A 10,065-nucleotide genomic window follows, 5' to 3' on the forward strand; every position below is an offset into this window, starting at 1 on the left:
CTGGGGCCCCTTGCCTACGGACTACATTAGGCATATGAGGTTCATTCAGTGAGCACTTTTGAGCATGCACTTCTGTGCTAGGGCTGAAGTGCTGTGCAAACTCCAAAGCAAACTTTTCAGAAAAGAATCTCAGCCTCAGCTTATTCAAAATGAGAAAAGGGTCATTCCATTCAGTTTAGGAATTGTGGATAAAATGAAGGGTCCTTTGGCCAGGATTCTCACCTGGCCCTGGTTGGCTAGCTCACTACACACATGTGGGCAATGTGTCATTATTAACTCTATATAAAGAGCCCTGCCCAGTGCTCTGGGCAACACAGTGGCATGGCTGCAAGGCTGCAGGAGAGCAGAGCAGAGGCTGGAGTGGTGGCAGTGCAGATAGAGAGGCCCAGAGGCAGAGACCGGCTTGCTGCATGCAGACTCACTCTGAGTGGACGGGATTCTAGTGATTGACCTGCCACCATGGGAATAAAGTTGAGTATAACCCTTTCACTCCAAGAATGTTCTACTATCATTTCTTTGGTCACATTGAATCCATAGTGAACTTGCCCGGGGCTGAAACCCATTGGCAAGACAGGAATGTTTCCACAATTCTTAGCTTTTTAGGTTCTGGTTTGAATTGCTTATTTCCCTGCGTTTGACATGACACAGTTTCTGTTCTGTAACACAGTTATATTCCACAGACTCTCTCTCATCTCCACATTTTTTCACAGTGTCTCCCAGAGCTTACTGGTCACAAGAATCACCAGAGCCATTGGTTCAGAAGGAGATCCCAAGGCCCCACGGCAGGCCTGCTTGTTCAGGGTCTCTGAGGTACTTTCAAGTCAGCCAGCTCATTCTTCTGATCAGGTAAGTCAGAGAAACACTGCCTTAGTTGAACAAGTATCTAACAGAGTCTTAAACTTTTGCAACTGGCTGAGTCCTGAGTTCTTCCAAGCCAGTGGCTCTAAATTTTAGCATTCTTCAGAATCACCTGCAACATTTTGTTAAATCTCAATGGCCAGGCTCCACCCTCACTTTCTGATACAGTAAGTCTGGCATGGGATGGCAGGGTTTTCCTTTTAATAAGTTCCCATAAAATGCTGCTACTGGTCCACTTTGAGAACCACTGCTCCAGTCCAGTTGCTTTCAATTTTTTTAAACGGTAAGCCACCACAGGACACACATTTTACATTGGAACCCAGTACTCACATGTGTTTATCTGAAAAATTGCACAGAACAATACTTAATTCTTACTATGAGCAATGCACTATTTTATATTTTATTTTATTCATTCTTTAAAATTTCACCAAATTGATTGTACGACCCAACAGTAGCTTGCAACCAGCAATTTGAAAAAACACTAAATCTAGTTGAGTCTTCAAAAGATGTAGATCAGTAATCTCCACACTTTTTTGATCATATGCCATTAAGAGTAAAACATTTTTAACATGTACTCCCCATGTTTGTACATTTATAAATTATACACTTGTTCTCTCTTGATCCAGATATCAAATATTAGTAAAGCTTAATATTTTTTCCTCAAACTCCAGATGGAGAAAAGGTAAATAAAGTTTCTAACATTTCTTCATCTTTGTACAGGCTCGAGGGGTGTGGCTCCACCTCCACATCTAGATCAGACACCCAGGCACATGGAACGAGCAGCCCAGCGTCACACAGCTGGCATCCAGTGAGGTGACTTGGGTTGTTTTAAAGCTCTTAAAGAAGTAAGTAGATACTTGTTAAAGAAGACTGTTAGCTTCCTTTTCTGCTCTATTTTTTTTTAATCTTAGGTGATACAGGAAGAAATGTGAACACCATTGCACGTTTGTCAAAAGGCTACCAACTGTCATATGATGTAATTTAACAAAAGCTTCATATATGATAAAGGATGGTGATTCACAATACCCATGAGACAGCCTTTTCTAAAACAATGAGGCTGGTTCCAAAATCCCCATTACTTACTAGTTACAGTAACAACTGTGCCAGACAGTGGGCTAGATATTTCATCTGAACAGTGAGACCCTTATGGAGAAGCTCTGCCTGTACCTGGGAGCTGGCTCCTCATTTCATTGCATTCAAGTTCCTGGTAAATAAGGAGAAGTAAGCTACAGACACCGGGCCATTTCCCCCTCTTTGTGGTGAGCTGTAGTGACTGAAACTTTTGGATCCCTTAAGAGGCAGGAAGCTGGGTCTGCTGTTACCTTGTGTTCCCAGAAGGGAAATTTTGTCTTTGTTCCTATCACAGAACATCTTCCCAAGGCTCTCATTAGGCAACATGCATGTGACCCACTATGACTCTCACAAACACGCATAGAAAATAGGTTTGATTGACAATAAGGTTCAGAACAGTTATATGGCCACTTAAATTATTGTAACTTCCAAATATGATGGAATGAGAAACTCTTAAAGACAAAAGTAGACATTAGGCTACCTGACTGCTTGTATTAAATATCTCCCCCTCCCCCAAAAGACCACACTTCTAAGTTACAAAAAGGGAACTTAAAAAAATTCAAGTGATTTATTTACATGGAGTGGAAAAATCTTTCAGGTTTGATAGAAAAAGAAATCTTCATTTTAAAATTAAACTTTGAAGTTTGCAAATAAAGGCAGACCCAATTCCCAGTTCAGAAAGGGGATGCTCAGAGGTTAATCCGCCTTTGCAAGAGCTCTGTGGCATTGCTGAGCTGGACACCCTCCATGCCTGGGGACAAGAAGAAGGATCAAAAAGGTTCTGGCTTCAGCACAGACAACCAGAGACTCAGCTCATGCTCCTGTTCCAGCTCAGCCTTCAACCACTCGGTGTTTCGCTCTGCGTAGGCCTGTCTGTGTCTGCTTGCTTGTTTCCTCTTTTTTTTTTTTTTTTTTTTGCTGCTGTTTTTCTCTACTTCATCTCACTCATCCTCTAACAGTTGCCTGAAAATAGACTTATTTAAATTGCACATTGCACGTTTCCCAATTTTATTTCAAAATTCATTAATTTGAACACATGAATTTTCTCTCTGAAAAATTGTGTTGTCTTGAATTTGCATGTGGTCTTTGATGTGTAAGGTTTTATTTCCTAAGAGATCACTGTCTCACTCACAAGAGGAAAAAATTATCTGTGCCTCTGATTCAGATTAAGGAATTGCTCAAATTCAGTGTAGAGCAGAAGACTGAGGGAATACTTTTATCAGTTTTGTTTGGTCTCCACCTGGTGGTTGGATATTAGAACACGAGACATTAAGGGGACTGGAAAAAATAATTCCTCTCTTAAGATAATAAGATATAAATTCTTAGTTAGAAAATGTTTTTAAACTGGAAAAAAGTAATGATTATGAAAATTAAGAAAGACTTGTCTATGCCTTTCTTTCCAAAATTAATTTCCTTCTTTAGGAACCAAGAATGAAGAAGGTGTGAAAATTTTCTAATTTAATTCTGGGATTACTTTCTACCAGAACCTGATATTCTCCCAAACCATGTATAAGGTGTGACTTTGGATGCAGTTATAGCTTTTGATGTAGATTCAAAATTCATACCTGAAAAGCACACAGCATTGACAGTCCTACTATTATATGACCCTTATTTTGTTAAAAACACAAAGGAATGAACAAAGAAATATTATCGGGCCATCATATTTTTAAAATTGTATACAACCTTATAGTAGTTTCAAGTATACAATACAGTGGTTCAACAGTTTCCCATATTATTAAATCCTAACTCCTTCTACTGCAGTTACTATCTGTCAACATAGGAAGACATTACAGAATCACTGACAATATTATCCATGCTGTACCACCACCCCCATGACCTACTTATATGATTTTTAAGAATTTTTGTGCCCCTTTAACCCCCTCACCTTCCCCACTCACCCACCCAAACCTTTCCCCATGGTAACCACCAGTCACTTCTCAGTGTCTATAAGTCTACTGCTATTTTGTTCATTCTGTTTTGCCTTGTTTTTATATTCCACAAATAAGTGAAATCGTATTGTATTTGTCTTTCTCCACCTGGTTTATTTCACTGAATCCAATACCCTCTAGATCTATTCATGTTGTTGCAAATAGCAGGATTTCTTTCCTTTTTAGGGCTGAATAGCATTGTGTATATGTACCACATCTTCTTTATGCATTCATCTGTTGATAGGTACTTAGGTTGCTTCCATATATTGGCTATTGTAAATAATGCAGCAATAAACATAGGGGTGCATATGTCTTTTCAGATCAGGGATTTTGTTTTCTTTGGGTAAATTCCTAGAAGTGAAATTACTGGGTTGTATTGTTTCTATTTTACTGTTTTAAATACTTTTAAAATATTTTAAATATTTTAAAATACTGTTTCTATTTTAAGTTTTTGGAGGAACCTCCATACGGCTTTCCACAGTGGCTGCACCAATTGACATTCCCAACAGTATAGGAGGGTTCCCATTTCTCCACATCCTCATCAACACTTGTTATTTCTTGTCTTTTGGATGGTGGCCATTATGACTGGTGTGAGGTGGTATCTCACTGTGGCTTTGATTTGCATTTCCCTGATGATTAATAATGTGTAGCATCTTTTCATGTGCCTGTTGGCCATCTGAATTTCTTTTTTGGAGAAATGTCTGTTCAGGTCCTCCACCCATTTTTAATCAGGTTATTTGTTTTTTTGGTGTTGAGGTACATGAGTTCTTTATATATTTTGGATGTTAACCCCTTATCAGGTGAGTCATCTACAAATATATTCTCCCATACTGAAGGATGCCTTTTGGTTCTACTGATGGTGTCCTTTGCTGTACAGAAGCTTTTCAGTTTAATATAGTCCCACTTGTTCATTTTTTGTTTCCCTTGCCTGAGGAGATGTGCCCAGGAAAAATGGCTCATACTTATGTTTAAGAGATTTTTGCCTATGTTTTCTTCTAAGAGCTCTTATGATTTCATGTCTTATATTTAGGTCTTTGATCCATTTTGAGTTTACTTTTGTGTATGAAGTTAGACAGTAGTCAGTTCAGTTTCATTCTCTTGCATGTAGCTCTCCAGTTTCCCTAGCACCAGTTATTGAAGAGACTGTCTTTTCCCCATTATATATTCATGGCTCTTTTATCATATATTAATTGGCCATACATGTGCGCTCTCTATTCTACTCCATTGATCTATGGGTCTGTTCTTGTGCCAATACCAAATTGTTTTGATGACTGTGGCTTTGTAACAGAGCTTGAAGTCAGGGGCATAATCCCCCCAGCTTTGTTCTTCTTTCTCAGGATTGCTTTGGCTATTTGGGGTCTTTTGTGGTTGTATATGAATTTTAGAACTATTCGTTCTAGTTCATTGAAGAATGCTATTGATATTTTGATAGGGATTGCTTTGGGCAGGTTGGCCATTTTGACAACATTAATTCTTCCTATGCATGACCACAGGATAAATTTCCATTTATTGGTGTTTTCTTTAATTTCTCTCATGAGTGTCTTGTAGTTTTCAGAGTATAGGTCTTTCACCTCCTTGGTTATATTTATTCCTAGGTATTTTATTCTTTTTGATCCAATTGTAAATGTAGTTATTTCCCTGATTTCTCTTTCTGCTAGTTCATCATTAGTATGTAGGAATGCAACAGATTTCTGTGTATTAATTTTATCCTGCAACTCAGCTGTATTCAGTTATTAGTTCTAGTAGATTTTTTGGTGACTTCTTTAGATGTATAATATCATATCATCTGCAAATAGTGACAGTTTAACTTCTTCCTTACCAATTTGGATGCCTTTTATCTCTTTGTGTTGTCTGATTGCCATGGCTAGGACCTCCAATGCTATGTTGAATAAAAGTGGGGAGAGTGGGCATCCTTAAGACCATCACATTTTGAATGCAGTGAACACAAATTCCATAATGAAAATCCAATGCCAATTTCTCCCCTCATCCCTTCATTCTTTTTTGTCTGATATACAGTATTTTTTTTCACTATATAAATAGGTTAAATGAATACTATATTAAACATAGGCCTGCATACTTTTATAAGGATCTATAGAACTTTCTCATAGAAACTTGTAATATTCTTTCATATTGCAATTACAATTTAGTAGTTAATTGTATAATTGCAATTGATTCTTGTTATTCCTGGTAGTTAGAGTCTGTAAGTTGCCATGAATTCTGAATTAGCGAATACTGAATCACTGCTTCTGGGGAAAATACAGAGTGGGGTTCCTGCAAGCCTCTGGCACATTTTCATCAACTGATCAATATATAACATTGCTTTATGTGTGTTTTCTTTGAAGACATTTTATTTAATAAATATTGTTGATTCATTAACATTGAACCCATGGACAACTCATGCCTGAATAAAGCTTATATAACACACACATTTTTCTCCACAAGGCACATCACAGCCTTGCACTTAGGACACTAGAGAGCACTTCTGCACTGTGCTTGTACTCGATTTTAAGCAGCAAAATTATCCACAAAAAGCCCAAGAATGAAAAAAAAAAGTGGCACAAAATTGATGACAGTATGAAAGCTGAAGCAAGAAGGCAGAACAGTCATTCTGTTGACTTCAACTGGGAAGGCAAGCATCAGGCAGCACAAATTTTTTGATGCTCTGTGTAGGTCTATGAATGTCCATGAAAACACTGCAAGTATTGATTTTGGGGTTACACATAAATTTCAGCAAACAGATTGTTATGGACTGAACTGAGACCTCCCCAAATTCACATGTTGACATCTAAACCCTCAATGTGACTGTATTTGGAGATAGTGTGTTTAGGAGGTAATTACGGTTAAATAAGGTCATAGGATGAGGCCCCAACCCAATAGGACTGGGGTCTTTATAAGAAAGGAAGAGACACCAGAGCTCTCTCTCTTTCTCTTTACAGGTGCACAGAGAAAAGGTCGTGTGAGGACACAGTGAGAAATCAGTCATCTGTAAGCAGGAAAGAGAAGTTTTGCCAGAAACTGAAATGTCCAGCACTTTGAACTGGGACTTCTAGCCTCCAGAACTGTGAGAAAATAAATTGCTATGTTTAAGCCACACAGTCTGTGGTATTTTGTTATGGCTTTTCTTGCCAATGGGTTTCAGCCCTGGGCAAGTTCACTATGGATTCAATGTGACCAAAGAAATGACAGTAGAACGTTCTTGGAGTGAAAGGGTTATACCCAACTTTATTTCCATGGTAGCAGGTCAGTAACTAAAATCTCATCCACTCAGAGCTAGTCTGCATGCAGCAAACCGGTCTCTGCCTCTGGGCCTCTCTGCCCCGCAGCTGTCTCAGTCTCTGCCCTCGGCACTGCCACCACCAGTCTCTGCTCTCCTGCAGCCTTGCAGCTGTGCCACCACATCGCCCAAAGCACTGGGCAGGGCTCTTTACATAGAGTCAATAACAATGTATTGCCCACACATGCGTATTGAGCTAGCCAACCAGGGCCAGGTAAGAATCCTGGCCACAGAAACCTTTATTTTATTCACATGACCCTAGCAGACTAGTACATGGCCTAATATGCAAATATAGAATCCATAGGATTGACTATATTTCTGAGGATTGATTGTAGTTCTTTAATGTCAGTCTCCCAGCTTAACTGTAAGCTACATGAGGGCAGAACTATGGATCTGCTTGTTCACTGCAATTTACACAAAGCACAGTGCCTTATCCTATAGAAAATTCTCAATAAATGTATCATGAATGAACAAATAAGTGCTAGGTACTTTATATAGTTTCATTTCCAATGTCTTTCTTTGCACTCCTAGGATTCTTATATTTTTAATATGCTGTCATTATATTTTTCATATATTCTACTTCTTTCATAGTTTATTATGCAGAGAAATCAGAATGAGTTATACAATCTAATGGCATCTTGTGTTCACTGCTGTACAGGTGGCCACTGTGATGTAGTTGTCATTGTGCATTCATAAACTTGGTCATGGCTGTCCATATTGTTTTCACTCCTATTGAGTTGTGTGCATTGTTCTACTGGATGTTAAGCTTTATTGCCCTTTAAAATGTCTTCAAAATATTCACACTACAATTCAGTATTGAAATAAAAAATTATTGTATACAAAGAAAGTCCTAGTTGCAAAGGTGCAGGTCTCAAGTTTGACATTTATAAAGCAAATATTTGTCATTGGAGGAATTATTGCAGCTCTATATTTTCTTGCAAAGCCCTAAGCAAGTGCTTTAGGAGACTTAAGAAAGGAAAATATCCACAAGTACATGAAGAGGTGTTGCATTTTGTGAAGGAGATCCATGTAAAGATTGCCTGTCACCATGCTACTCCATAGTTGGTGTAACCAGCAGCAACATCTGGGAGCTTATTAGAAATATAGTATTTCTGCCCCACCCCAGACCTACTGAACCAGAATGTGCATTTTAATAACACTCCAGGTGATTCAGTCAAGTTTGAGAAGCACAGGTATATCACTGCCAAGAAATGCACCTCAGTGAATTTGGGGATCTTGACAAATCTCTCAGAATAAATGAAAGACTTGTCAAAGTAATGAGAGATTTGTGTAACCATTTATTGAACAAGGACTTCAGCTGAGACACTGTGTCATAGTTTAATTGGCAGCATTCTCTTTCATTTCATAATACATAAAATAGTGGTCCTTCCTACAAACAGTGGCATCTTGTATGTGATGAAATACAGTAGTACTCGTTCAGGACTTCTCTTTTGCTCTAAATAACATGTTCACAGGTGTGGACACCAAAGAAGAGTTAATTTGTCACAATTTACAGTCATTCAAGCAGCAAACTCACAAATCAATAATGTTTTTCAGTTTCAGCTCTTGGAAAATCCCAGATTAAAGCATCAGTGGAGCAGACAGAGACAAAGGGCCCTTCTTTGGGGAGACAAAAAATAAGCCACATCTTCACAGGTGATCAAAGTGCATAAAAGAAATACTACTATGACTGAAGATTGATGGGATCTGAAAGGGACATAGAAAAGAAAAATATGCAAGAATATTCTTCCTTTTGAAAGGTAAGTCTTCTTAAATTTTTCAATTGAAAATTTTATAATATTCCTCATTACGGTTCACAGTGGGGGATGGTGAATAAAAATGGATAGAACTGGGAGAAATGAAACACCTGGATTAATATTAACAAATTCTTAACCATCTCTGAGATTATGCATCATACAAAAGTAAATGTGAAATATATGCAAATATACTCATGTGAGTCCCTCAGATGCTTTACTTGATACCATGGAGGTGTCTTGCCAGTGGGTTTCAGCCCCAAGCAAATTAACTATGGATTCAATGTGACCAAAGAAATGACAGTAGAACGTTCTTGGGGTGAAAGGGTTATACCCAACTTTATTTCTATAGTGGCAGGTCAATCATTAGAATCCCATTATTTGGAGCGAGTCTATGCAGCAAGCAGTCTCTGCCTCTGGGCCTCTCTGCCTGCACAGCTGTCCTCTGGGCCTCCCTGCACACACAGCCATCCCAGTCTCTGTCCTCAGCGCTACCACCACTCCAGCCTCTGCTCTGCTCTCCTGCAGCCTTGCAGCTATGCCACCATGTCACCCAGAGCACTGGGTGGAGCTCTTTATATAGAGTCAATAGCAACGTATTGCCCACACGTGTGTAGTGAGCTAGCTGACCAGGGCCAGGTGAGAATCCTGGCCACCGGACCTTTCATTTTATCCACACTCCACCCCTCCAGGATTCTCTCCTCTCAGTCTATGTGCCCTCAATCCTCTGCAATGGTCCCTGTGTGAGAAAGCTGGAGCATTGTAACCAAATTCCATAATAACAACAGAGGCTATGACAATATACAAATAACAAAAATTTAGAACAAATTATAATAACCCCCAAACCTGAGGAGATCCATTGTATCCTGGCTGTATTCAAACCAGTTCTACTCAAAGGAGTTAACCAAAGGGACCATGGGTGCGCTTTACAATACTCACCTTCTTCAGCCCCTCCAGAAAGTCTTGCAGACACACAGGCTGATCTTGTTGCTTTATCTCTGCCTTCTGCTTCATCCTCAGCAGCCAGAACCACTGCTCCGGTCTCAATTGCCACAGGTCCAGTACAATTTCTTTCTGTCTGTTCCTGCCTTTTCAAACCAACCCACATCTGGGTCCTCGTGATCTTCACGGAGCCCTTCAAATTCTCCCTTCAAAAAGCAGACTGTATTTCCTTTTGTGC

General features: G+C 39.2%; 1 long non-coding RNA gene across 1 annotated transcript; it reads left to right on the forward strand.

Annotated features, from left to right (window-relative positions):
• The first annotated feature begins 778 nt into the window (after positions 1-778).
• Positions 779-9,235, forward strand: LOC130679018 (uncharacterized). Its single transcript, XR_008992058.1, has 4 exons — positions 779-846; positions 1,586-1,703; positions 6,794-6,918; positions 8,689-9,235. It is a non-coding gene; the product is annotated as an uncharacterized LOC130679018 (long non-coding RNA).
• The last annotated feature ends 830 nt before the right edge of the window (positions 9,236-10,065 follow it).

Source organism: Manis pentadactyla, chromosome 1 (genome assembly GCF_030020395.1).
Source record: "Manis pentadactyla isolate mManPen7 chromosome 1, mManPen7.hap1, whole genome shotgun sequence".
Lineage (NCBI taxonomy): Eukaryota > Metazoa > Chordata > Mammalia > Pholidota > Manidae > Manis > Manis pentadactyla.